This window comes from Stenella coeruleoalba (genome assembly GCF_951394435.1).
Source record: "Stenella coeruleoalba genome assembly, chromosome: X".
Taxonomy (NCBI): domain Eukaryota; kingdom Metazoa; phylum Chordata; class Mammalia; order Artiodactyla; family Delphinidae; genus Stenella; species Stenella coeruleoalba.
Window position 1 is genome coordinate 116,900,287 of NC_137152.1, and position 12,943 is coordinate 116,913,229.

Here is a 12,943-nt window from a genome sequence, read left to right on the forward strand (position 1 = left end):
AAGTATGTACATTAACCCCATTTTCCATACAGAAAGACAATGTTTTGCCCCAAGGTCATAGAGCTAGCATTAGGGCCCTCTACAAATGGATCTCAAACTACCTCTCTAGTCTCATTTCATACAACTTCCCTCTACCTAATCTCTAGTCACAGTGAACTTTTTTTCCCCTCAAAAATGTCACACCCTTTGCAATTCAGTATTTGGATGTGTTGTCATACCCTCTGGGAGGGAGTCCCCACCATCTTGACTTGGCAAACTTTTACTCATCTTGTAATGTCCCACTTAATGTTCTCTGCCAGGTGTTCCCACATCACCCAAGCAGCTAGTGGCAGGGTTCTCACCGCCTCTGTCGTACTCTTGTTATACACTAGCCACACATCGTAACATATGTGAACACATGGTGTTAGGATGCAAATGATTCTAACTGCCTGGTTTTGATGGAGATGCTACTATGATTGACATCAGGAGACTAAAGTGAGGATAACACACACACCCTTCCATAGAGAACCTGTTGCATAACTCCTAGACTCCTCAGCCAGACCAGTTATAAAAAGGGGCCAGAGAAGAGAAAGCTTCTATGAGGAGAGTAGTGAACAGTTTCTTTAGAGGGAGTGGTAGCCGGGCTGTGAGTCCCCAACCTGGGGACGAAACTTCAAGTGCACCTTTGGACAGTGTTTCCTTTAGTTGAGAGAGAGAGAGAGATGGCCCGTGCCTGACTCATGCCTGAGAAAGTTAAAGCCAACATTCATCCTGGGGGCTGACTCCTGCCTGGGACTCCAGGGGGCAAGAAAGTGCCTGACTCCTCTTCGGTGGTAAAGCCAGAGATTGCACTGAGATTGGCTAGCACTTTCAGAGGTTGTCAAAGCAAGGATTTTCCCCATGGAGCACATGAAGTTCACCTGGTGAAACCTTATCATGACGTTGTCTTGAATCCTATCCAATACGGTTACCTGAGAGGTGAGACCACCACAGTGGAAAGAGGCTAGATGCCCAGGAGCTGAGAAGTAACAGTGGTAGTTTGTTAGAATAACGGCCCCCAATGCATCACAGCTGTCACCTTTCTCCTTTACAATGTGACTCTACTCCTCTTTCCATGATGAGGTGGAGTACAGTTTCCCCACCCCTTGAATCTAAGTAGCCTTTTAATTTTTTGGACCAATAATTGCAGCAGAAATGATATCATGAGACTTCTGAGGCTAGGCCTTGAGAGAACTTGCATCTTCTACTTCATCTTTCTTGGAACGCCTGTGTCATCAAGTAAAGAAGCCTACTGGAGGATGACAGATGGGTCATGTAAGCCCAGCCAAGAGTCAGCATCAAGGTGCCAGTCATAGAAATGAGGCCATCAAAACTAGCCCCCCAGCTGACCTGTCAACTGACTGCAGACATGGGTGAGTGAGCCCAGCTGACATCACTTAAAATCGAATTGCCCAGCTGAGCCCAACCCAAACAGCCAGCCACAAACTGTGAGAAAATAAATGGTTTTTGCTGTAAGCCACTAAGTTTTGGGGTGGTCTGTGTTAATAGATGACTGATGCAAGCAACCATTTGAACTAGAGGTGCATCTGCTGGTGTAAGAAGAACTGTAAAAGAGGGGCTCAGCAGGAAACCTCCAAATAGCCCACAAAAGCACTCCCCAAGCTAATACCAATTTTAACCTTCTATACCAGACTCATCCAATAACACCAGCTTTTGCCATCTGCCATGCCTGGACAGCCAAGAGTATCATTACAGATTTATCTTCTTCCTGCCTCTATCTCCCTTCCCACTTCTACAGTAGTGTCTCAGTCTGTTCCGACTGCTATAACAAAAATTCCAGAGACTGGGTGACTTATTAGCAACAGAAATTTATTTCTCACAGTTCTGGAGGCTAGACGTCCAAGATCAGGGTGCTAGCAAGGTCAGATTCTGTGAGGGCCCTCTTCTGGGTTGCAGATGGCCATTTTCTCAAGTGTCCTCAAGTGGTGGAGAGGACAAGCGAGCTCTCTGGGGTTTCTTTTATAAAGCACTGATCCCATTCATGAGGGCTCCACCTCATGACCTCATCACCTCCCAAAGGCCCCCATCTCCTAACACCATCACGTTGGGGGGGTTAGGATTTCAACATATGAATTTGGGGGGCAAACAGTCAACCAGCATCAGCAAAATTTTAGTTTATTAAGAGTCTCAATTCAGCATTTAGAATAGACAAACCTAGGTTAAAAAACAAAAGCCAAAAAAACCCAAACCCCAAACCAAAAAAAACCCAATTTCCAACCCTCAACTTGGACCTGCTTTAGCTGGAAGCCTGCAGTGGGAAAGAGGAACACGGTTCTCTGCTCTTTCACAGTTCACCTATTCTCCTACCTGTTTCTAAAAATAAGAAGAAATGTTCACGGCTTGCTGGAGTTTTTATATAAGGTTATGGGAAGTTTAAAGGGCCAGTAGAAGACAAAAATAAAGTCACTTAAAACAACAACAACAACAATGTACAGGCTACTTAAAGAGATGTTATAAGTAAAACAACACAGAGTTTGAAGATAAAGCAAAAGTATGAAAAGGAAATACCAAAAAAGCTGCAAAAATGTAAATACCAAATGCAAATAATTTATAGAAACAAAGACACAACATAATGATAAAAGGAACAATTCACTAAGAATTAATAGATTCATGCATTTTTATGTCCCTGACAGAATAGCCTAGTTTCCTAAAGATGGCCTGGTCTCTGTTTTCTGATAATATCACGTCTTCTCTGTGACTCTCCAGACCTAGAGATCACACAGCTCTTGCCAATCTCAACTATTTCACCTTCCCATTTGGTTTCCTGTCATTAATATCACCTGTTAACTAATTCTCTGTATTAAATTTGCTCTTTGTGAAAGACTTCAAGTGATTTCTGTTTTCCTAGTTATACCATGACTGATACAAGTATATTATTTTTCGAGCAAAAATAGAACACATACAAATTATGTCATGTCACGTCTCACAAAATGTTCTGGTTCTGTTCCATTTCCTCCCCCTCACCATTCATTCTCTGCTTTTCTCTCCTTTGTTCCATGTCCTAAGTGGTTAACCCCTATAAATTGCATTATCTGGACTCCTTACACTCTGCCTTCCAGTTAGGTATGGCTAATGGGAGGGTCTACAGGAGACTGGAGAGCACAAAGAAAGAGAGGTCAAGGTAGTTTCCTCCTGCTCCCTCCCTGGCTGGATGGGTGCCATGGTTCTGGCATTAGCAGGGCCCTTCTATAACTTCAGCTTCTGCATCTGCGTCTTCATACAGAGCATCCCTGTTTCCATTGCTCTACATCTCACTGGGTTCCCATAATACTGTTTCCTCCCTTTGTTCCTTAAAGCTTGGGGATCGTAATAGTCCTTTCTCACTGTTGACAGTCCCCAGCTGTTGTAACCTCCCCCAACATATTTGTAAATAAATTTTCATCACAATTCCAACTGAGCGCGCCTTCTCTTTCCTAGACCTTGAGTGCTGCTGAAGCTGATACACAAACTGAAACTGATACCTAAAGGAAGCTTTCACAATTTTCAAAAAATTAATATCAGACAGATGAAAATATCTCATAAAACAATTAGATTAGAAATCAACAATAAAAGTTAAGTCTATATATATGCATAAACATACTCCTAAATAACTACTGAGATAAAGGAGAAAGCATAATGCAACTTATGACTAAATGGTAATAAAATTATTAGGTATCAAATATTTTATAGTAATATTTGATGGTATTTTATACAGATACCTTTTAGTTAGTTTTATCTATTTGTCTAATTATTTCTTCACCATTCTTTCCTGCATCTCAGACCTTTCTTCAGGAGTCTATCTTTCTTCAGGAGTCTGTATTCTTCCTGAATAATTTATTTAGAAGTTTCTTCAGTGAAGGCCATTTGTAAGTATGTACTCTCAGTTTTGTTTATCTTAAATGTCTTAATTTTTCCCACACTCAAGACAGTTTGGCTAGGTATACACAATTCTATGTTGATGATTATTTTCTTTTAACTCTCTGAGAAACATTCCATATCATTTTCTTGGTAGTTGATTTTGAGTTCATTGTCTTTGGTTCTGCAGGTTCACAACAATGCGAATATTTCTTTTTATATCTCCTGCTGTATATACCTGGTATCTCCTATATTCAAGGATTCTAGACTTTCATCAGTTCTGAAAAATATTCAGGCCTTATAATCCTCAAAAATTACTCCTCTCTTCTCTTTATCCTATACTTCTTGGTCTTTGATTTGATAACATTAAACTATTTCTCTCATATAACAAAATGACAGCAGGTTAAATCTGCATGATAGGTAGATGGGCATTTCAGTATATTTGAACTATTTGATAATAAAAAAGAGTAACTGCCCATGGCTAAGGATTGTCAAGTGCTTAAATGTTTCTGAACTGATGAACATAACACAAGAGCAGAAAATGTAAACAAACTTATTAAAAAGATAAAACCTAAATAGTACACCTTTCTTCCAAATCATTACAAGCATTTGAACTACTTCTGAAGACAAATTCAGCTCTACTAAAAAGCTATACACTAGGAAACAAATGTTTGCTTTAGATGCTAAGGAAAGATTCCCATGTTTCCCTGGAAAATTCTGGAATATATCTTGATTTTTAGTATTGGAGTCATGGAACACCTAGCAGTAAAGCATTACATCCTAGCTGATAATTTTATCCCCTTGTGGCTTGACTCTCATACAGGAGGTTTTCATTTAGGTGTTATTGTTTGGCCACCAGGGGTTGAAACTGTACCTCATTCAACTCAACTCTGTATCTCCAGTGTCCAACACGGAAGCTGACAGCGAAGAGGCACCTGAAAAATGTTTAATGCAGTGCTTCTTAAGCTTTAGTGAGCATTAAGAATTCCCTTGGAGAGACGGTTAAAACAGTTTCTTGGATCCCATCACAAGAAATTTGGATTCAGTGGTTTAGGTTGGGGAGTGTGAATTTGTATTTCTAATATGCTCCCAAGTGAAGCCTATGCTGCTGGTCTGAGGACCACACTATGAGTAATACTGGTTTAATGAATGAAAAATGTATGTGAAGATATGTTGATTGGGGAAAACATTGAAATTTACTCATGGTATTATCTGATTCTTTTTTTGAGTGATTTATGTAACGAGTATTCTGCTTTTCCTTCTTATGGAGAGGCCCTTAAGGTGATGAAGCCCTCACAATCTTGCTCATAACTGACTTTTCAAGCCACACCAACCTACTCTACTTTCACCGAACTCACATGCACCTCCACACCCAAGTGCCATCATGTACGCTTTTTACCCTCTGTCTTGAAAGTCCTACTTTCAATCAAACCTTCATCCTTCAAGGCTTAGCTCAAACATTTCAAGTCTTTCATAATCCTCCCTCCTCCATCCCAAATTTGAATCACAATTTTTCACCTCTGCTATACCCCCAGAGAACTCATATCTTTGCTACCATCCAAATTATAGTAGGAGTGCTCACTGATGTCCCTGTCCATCCAGTTTTGTGCTTATCCTCCAGTACTGAACCCATCCTCCAATACTGTATACAACATACATCACAGAACCTAGCACATGGTAGATGGTTAATAAATGCTTGTTGAACTAGAACAAAGAGAAATGGCAATTTCTAGTACATGTTAATTTAGCATTAAAATTCTGATATAGCAAACAGTATTTTCATGGTGATGTCCACGAGACAGTGTGATCCTATGTTCAGGTTCACGCCTGCTACTCCAGCATCATTATTAAGACATACTGCTTTCACTCTCAAAAGGATCTAGGAGGGTAAATTATGTGGTTACTCTATCATTAGCCCAGGTATACTTCTTAAGGCTCATTTATAGCAGGATCTGGCAAAATGTTGCCTCTGGTTTTCATTTTACCCCACTGGTCTCATCATATAGCCAGTCAGATGTCATTTGATACACATCAGATTCAAATGGACAAATTACAAAGTTCATTTTCCTATTTTAAAAAACATTTCTCACTTACCTTCTTAATATGAAAAAGATGGAGCTTATGAGGAAGAGGTTTCACAAGATCAATCCAAGCAACTATGTGCCACATATCCTTGAACAACTTAGCAGACTTGCAAAATTAAAAGTGCTGTTCAAGAGAGGGAAAAAAATGGTACCTGACAACCAGAAAGGGATTAAGCCAACCATTCATTTTTAATACAGATTTCTAAAAGCAGACATGAGAATTACTATTTATTTTATCAGCTAAAAAGAGCACCATATGGAAAAAATATTAACAAAATACGTGACAAGGGATGGGGTTTGACAACTTTGAAATAATCTATAGTTATGTAATTTTAAATGATAAGCATATTAGCTTGGCTACTAATTGAGATTTTTTTTGTACAACAAAATAATGAATAAAGTGGCATAATATAATGTGGCATAATAAAAATAATACATCCTTAGAGTCAAGCAGATTTAGGTTTAAATTTCAGTTTTGCCACTTATTAGCTGTGTGGCCTCTGAGCCCCACTTTCCTCATCTATAAATATAGAATAAGAGTACCTAACAAACAGGGTGGCTGAAAAGAAGAAATGAGATTATATTTACTTAGAATATAGCACGTAGGAAGTATTCAGTGAATACCTATTATTTTATTGATTTTCAAAAACACAGAGTATTGTACAGATGCACAGAATTAAAACAAAGTTTTAAAATTCATACCAATTTTTTTTAATATAGTAACTTATGGTGTTTTCAATAGTCTCCTAGGTGTTCTTGGTGGGAGACAATGATAATGGAATAATTAAGCTTATTATAATTTCTAGTTTTATTTCACAACAGCCACAACCACCCAGTAAAATGCAACTTGAAATGTTGATGAATTGTGTTGACCTGAAACAAACAGACTGCCAGACATTTCTCTAACAAAGATAAGTTTATTCGGGGTCAGCAGAGAATGACAATTTGGGGTCTGCAATCATGATAAGCTACATGCAAGACCCCACATAGCAAGGGAAGGAGAATACGTTTTTTATTATTATTGAAGTGCAGTTGATTTTCAATGTTGTGTTAATTTCTGCTGTCCAGCAAAGTGATTCAGTTGTAAATATATATACATTCTTTTTCATATTCTTTTCCGTCATGGTTTATCACAGGATATTGAATATAGTTCCCTGTACTATACAGTAGAACCTTGTTGTTTATCCATTCTATATATAAGTTTGCATCTGCTAACCCCCAAACTCCCAATCCATCCCTCCCCCCTCTCTCCCTTGGCAACCACAAGTCTACTCTCTATGTCAGTGAGTCTGTTTCTGTTTCGTAGATATGTTCATTTGTGCCATATTTTAGATTCCGCATGTAAGTGGTATCATATGGTATTTGTCTTTCTCTTTCTGACTTACTTCACCTAGTATGATAATCTCTAGGTCTATCCATGTTTCTGCAAATGGCATTGTTTCATTCTTTTCTTTGCTGAGTGACAATACTTTGGTAGAGAGGACAAGGAAGTTAGCAAGGATATAGTAAACAAGGAATCTATGGCTTTTCCTTGGCTGGGTCATTGCCAGGAAAGAGGAGGAGTCTTTCTTCTTCTTGTTGGGCTTTGCTGTCATTGCAGGGCAAGAGACCTCCCTCTTCTGGTCTCCCAATTTTATTTAACTGAGGTTTCTGTTGATTAAATTTTTACACTTCCCCCTTTTGATCAAGATCTTTCTTTGAAACCATCACTGATCTAGTTAGGTTTTCTAGTTGCAGTGGCTTTTTATCCCTCAATGTCAGAGGTCTTTCCTTTCCTGGGTGCAGAATCTCACGTCGTAGGGAAAGTGCACATATTGAAAACCTATCAAGGTCACATTTGAGTAACAAGGAGGGGTAGGATGGAGAATTTTTAGGCACTTTTTCTCTAAAGTCCATATGTTGTCAAGATCATAGACATTGGAAATCATGTGAAGCGTTATATCATCATCAAATGTTTGGCAACAAACTTCCACAGGTCTGGTCCAAATATCTTGGGAAAGCTGTCTCAACAAATGACATCAGCTTCAATTCCAGGAAATCTTTACTTTCAAGTCACCAGGTGATGTGCAGGTCCACTCAGAGTTTACCACTTTCTTTAGGTGTGTCACATGAATCCAAGATCTATTTCTTGGAGTTTGACAGCTCAAAAGTTGATTAGCAGTACTTGTTGGGGGTCTTTCCAGCTGAAGTGAAGAGAGTTCTTCTGGAGGTGTCTTTTCCAATAGATGAAATCACCAGGTTGTAAGGTGTGATGCTTAAGGTCTTTGTCTCCCAAGGGCACACTGTGAAGACTGCTCTACCAAAACATGATTATTTTTAAAGGAAGCAATTAGGCCTTTGCAATATTGTAGTATATCTCCTTTTATCAGTTGTGGGTCAGAAGAAGCAGAACCCAAGTGTATCGGGCATCCTGTCACTACCTCAAAGGGTGAGAGTCTATAAGTTCCAAAAGGGGTGGATCTGAGATTCAGAAAGACCAATGGCAATGCTTTTCGCCAAGGTATTTGGAGAGCCTCTACAAATTTTGCCAATTGAGTCTTAATACTGCTGTTAGTACATTCGACTAAACAGAGGATTGAGGACGGTAAGCATGGTGAAAGTGTTGTAAAACCAGTCAAACAGCACAGACTTGTCGAAGAACCTAACCAGTAAAATGGGTTGCTCAATAACTATGAAGTTCAAGAGGAGTTCCCTAGGTAGGGATAATCTTTTCCAAAAGAACTTTAACCAGCATTGGTAGTATACTGGTAAGCATAGCTGCCTTCCAAAAGAACTTTAGCCACAGAAGAGGCAGTAGCCTGTCTGTAAGGGAGGGCTTCAGTCCAGTGTGAAAACATAAAGATCATGACTAAAAAATATTTATATCAGTTAGACAGAGGAAGTTGTATGGAATGCATTTGCCAGACCTCAAATGGTCCATTAGGTAGTTAAAAATGTCCAGGAGCAGTACAAACAGGCTTCCCTGGATTGTACTTTGGACAACAGGGACAAGTGAGATTGGCACTTTTTGCAGTCTTATTAATGTTTCCCCACCAATATTGATCTAGAAGGCTATCATTTTGTCAGGAGCCCAATGTTTTGATGCATATACAGTGGTGAGGAGTGGGAATTTTGGAGTCTCTGGTAGGACAGAGTTGTTATTTGGTACAAACCAGAGCTTTCTCTTTTTATAAAACCAACAATTGTTGAATTTCCAATCTTGCGTTTCCTTTTCTAAGGCCAATTGTTGGGAGTCTCTAGACAGTTTTTCTATATTATCATTTGGAAAAATATTCCTTTGGACCATAACAGAGGTTTGGCTACTGTTGGTCCCTTTAAGGGCAGCATTCCTTGCAGTAATATCAGTTAGGTGATTTCCCCTAGCTTCCAGAGAATCAAGTTTAGAATGCCCCAGAATCTTAATAATAGCTATAGTGGCCGATAAAAGTATTGTATTCAATAATTCCTGTACATAGGAGCCAATTTTAATTTCATTTCCACCAGAAGTACGGAAGCCACGTGGCTTTCACAATATTCCAAAATCATGAGCTACTCCAAAAGCATATCTACTATCAGTACAAATATTGGCACTTTTGTCTTTAGCTAAACCACAAGCCCATGTAAGAGCATATAATTCAGCCTGTTGGGCCAAAGTACCCATAGGTAAAAATGCTGCCTCAACATCAAAAGGAGTTGTAATAGCATACCCAGGACAATATTTGCCATTGTTACCTTTTAAGTGTGAACCTCGAGAAGTCAATGTTACCCAATGGAATATCCTGTAGATCATTATGAGGAGACAGGAGGTGGTCCATCAGCCTTAAGCAGTCACGAGGGACTTTGTCAGCAATGGAGCAGAGAAAAGTAGCTGGGTTAAGGTTATTACAACATAAAGAGTTATGTGAGAGGCAGCTGGCCAAAGGACTTCATAGCGGGTGAGGCAGATGGTTGAGAAATGTTGAGTGTGAAGAGAATTCAGGAGAGCTTCTACTGCATGAGGTACCAAAGTGGTTGAAGGAGATCCCACAAAAACTTTCCCAGTGGTTCTAATGGAAGGGCAGTGACCATGATGGCTCTAAGGCAAGGCGCATTTCCCCACACTACAGGGTCAAGTTGCTGGCTATAATACCTTATGCGTTGATATTGGTCCCTGTGTTTTTGGGTGAGTACCCCAAGAACATGCCCTTCCTTTTCATATACAAAAGGAAAAAAGGGAATCTGATAACTGGGATGTCCAAGGGCAGGTAGGTTCATCAAACTTTCCCTAAGTTCTTGAAAGCTAAGTTGTCCATATCTTCCCATAAAACTGGGTCCAAGTTGTTATTGTTTAGTAAAACATACAGAGGTTTGGCCGTAAGAGACAAATTTGGAATTCTATTTCAGCAATAACCAATTAGGCTGAGAAAACCTCACAGTTAGCACTTAGTTTTGGGTTTTGGGAAACTTAGGACACCATGAAGTATATCTGGATCTATGTTCTGATCCTGAATTTGGGCAAACTGCAAATTTTCTTTGGTGACCTTTTGTCCCTTTAAGGCTAAAAGCTTTAGCAAGTGGATGCTGTCTTCCTGTGAGGAGGCTTGAGGAGAGCAAAGAAGCAAATCATCCACATAGTGCAACAAAGTCATACCTCTAGGGAACTTTATGTCATCCAGATCAGCCTTCAGGGTTTGAGAGAAATAAGAAGGACTCTTAGAAAACCCTGAGGTATTGCTGTCCAGGTGAATCGTTTTTCTTCCCAAGTGAAGGCAAAAAAGTATTGGCTAGCTTCATCAATTGGAATGCACTACATATGTCAATTACAGTAAAGAATTTGCTTCCAGTAGAAATAGATGTTAGTAAAGTATGAGGATTAGGAACAAGGGATGTTGAGGGATAACAATGTTGTCTATTGCTTGGGGGCCCTGGACAAACCTCCACCCTTGGCCCTTAGCTTTTTCACCAGTAAAGGGGGAGTGTTACAGGGGCTACTACAAGGGATAATGAGGCCTTGAGTCTTGTAATCTACTATGGGCTTTATGCCTTGAAGGGCTTCTTTACTTTCAGGGTATTGATTAATTCTGGGAAGAGGTTTCGAGGGAGCTACTGGGTTGGCCAAAAAGTTCATTTGGGTTTTCCTGTAACCGCTGGAAAAACCCAAAGGAACTATTTTGCCAACCCAATATTTGAATCCTGATTGGAGGTGCACTGTGAATTTTGCCAGTATCAGTTGAAGATCTTGGCCATAAGGAAAGTGGTGGCTGATTCAACAGGAACAAATGACCAGTGTTTCCGGAATTAGCTCTAGTACCGTCAGAGATGGAACAAATAAGAGATGTCAAAGGGTTACTTAATTTACCTGCTTGGTTACTTTGATGACTACTGTCAAATTCTAGGATTATTTCCCCCTTTTGGGAGAAAACAATTCTGGCATGGTATTTCTCTGAGAAGTCTCAGCCTACAAGATGGATAGGGTCAGAGGAATAAGAAGAAAAGAGTGTGTATCCCTCAAAAGGTCTAAAAAAAGGAAACAGGTTCAGAGACATGAACCTCTTGAGACACATTAGAGATGCCCACTATTTCAACTGTTTTAGTACTGTGAGGTGGCTGCTGCTTCACAGTAGTAAGGTTGAGTACCAAGGGTATGGTTCTGGTGTGAATTATGACTGGGAGAGATTCAGCCCCAATTTGGGAAAATGTTTCACCAAGCCAATTAAGAGGGAGGATTGGGAAAGAGCCCTTGTATTTCCTCAGAACCTTGTCATTGAGAATTGAGAGGACATCAGAGAGGCAATTAGAAGGCTGAAGATGCCTAAAATGCTTAAATTTGTAACAATCTATTTCCCAATGTCTTAGCTCTTTGCAATAATAGCAGAAACTAGGAGGGGTTTGGTTTCATTTAGGAGCCTTCAATTGCTGGAGTTGAATGTTAAGAATTTTGATGGTCTTCCATGGAAGACACTCATCTAAAGTGTAAGACAACCTAAACGTAAGACTGGATACTATAAAACTCTTAGAGGAAAACATAGGCAGAACACTCTGACATAAATCACAGCAAGATCTTTTTTGACCCACCTCCTAGAGTAATAAAAATAAAAACAAAAAAAACCAGATGGGACCTAATTAAACTTAAAAGCTTTTGCACAGCAAAGGATACTATAGACAAGATGAAAAGACAACCCTCAGAATGGGAGAAAATATTTGCAAACGAAGCAACGGACAAAGGATTAATCTCCAAAATATACAAACAGCTCATGCAGCTCAGTATCAAAAAAACAAACAACCGAATCCAAAAATGGGCAGAAGACCTAAATAGACATTTCTCCAAAGAAGACATACAGATGGCCAACACACACATGAAAAGATGTTCAACATCACTAATTATTAGAGAAATGCAAATCAAAACTACAATGAGGTATCACCTCACACTGGTCAGAATAGCCATCATCACAAAATCTACAAACAATAAATGCTGGAGAGGGTGTGGAGAAAAGGGAACCCTCTTGCACTGTTGGTGGGAATGTAAACTGATACAGCCACTATGGAGAACAGTATGGAGGTTCCATAAAAAACTAAAAATACTATGTGACTAGGCATATACCACTACTAGGCAATTTACCAAGAGAAAACCATACTGGGCATATACCAAGCAATCCCACTACCGGGCATATACCAAGAGAAAACCATAATTCAAAAAGACACATGCACCCCAGTGTTCATTACAGCACTATTTACAATAGCCAGGACATGGAAACAACCTAAATGCCCATCAACAGAGGAATGGATAAAGAAGATGTGGTACATATATACAATGGAATATTACTCAGCCACAAAAGGGAATGAAATTGGGTCATTTGTAGACATGTGGGTAGACCTAGAGACTGTCATACAGAGTGAAGTAAGTCAGAAAGAGAAAAACATATCATATATTAACGCATATATGCGGAATCTGAAAAAACTGGTATAGATGATCTTATTTACAAAGCAGAAATAGAGACACAGATGCAGAGAACAAACATATGCATACC

At 39.4% G+C, this 12,943-nt stretch overlaps 1 protein-coding gene across 17 annotated transcripts in view; it reads right to left on the reverse strand.

The window, feature by feature from the left end:
* The window catches only part of LOC307180944 (uncharacterized protein), a 622,728-nt gene that overhangs the window by 493,377 nt on the left and 116,408 nt on the right, over window positions 1–12,943 (reverse strand). For 16 of the 17 annotated variants that reach the window (XR_013825813.1, XR_013825814.1, XR_013825816.1 and 13 more), the window contains one exon: window positions 5,968–6,081. The exons of the other annotated variant lie outside the window; for it this stretch is intronic. The gene's annotated coding sequence lies outside the window, so the exon portion shown is untranslated. The remainder of the gene's footprint in view (window positions 1–5,967; window positions 6,082–12,943) is intronic. 17 annotated transcript variants of the gene reach the window in all.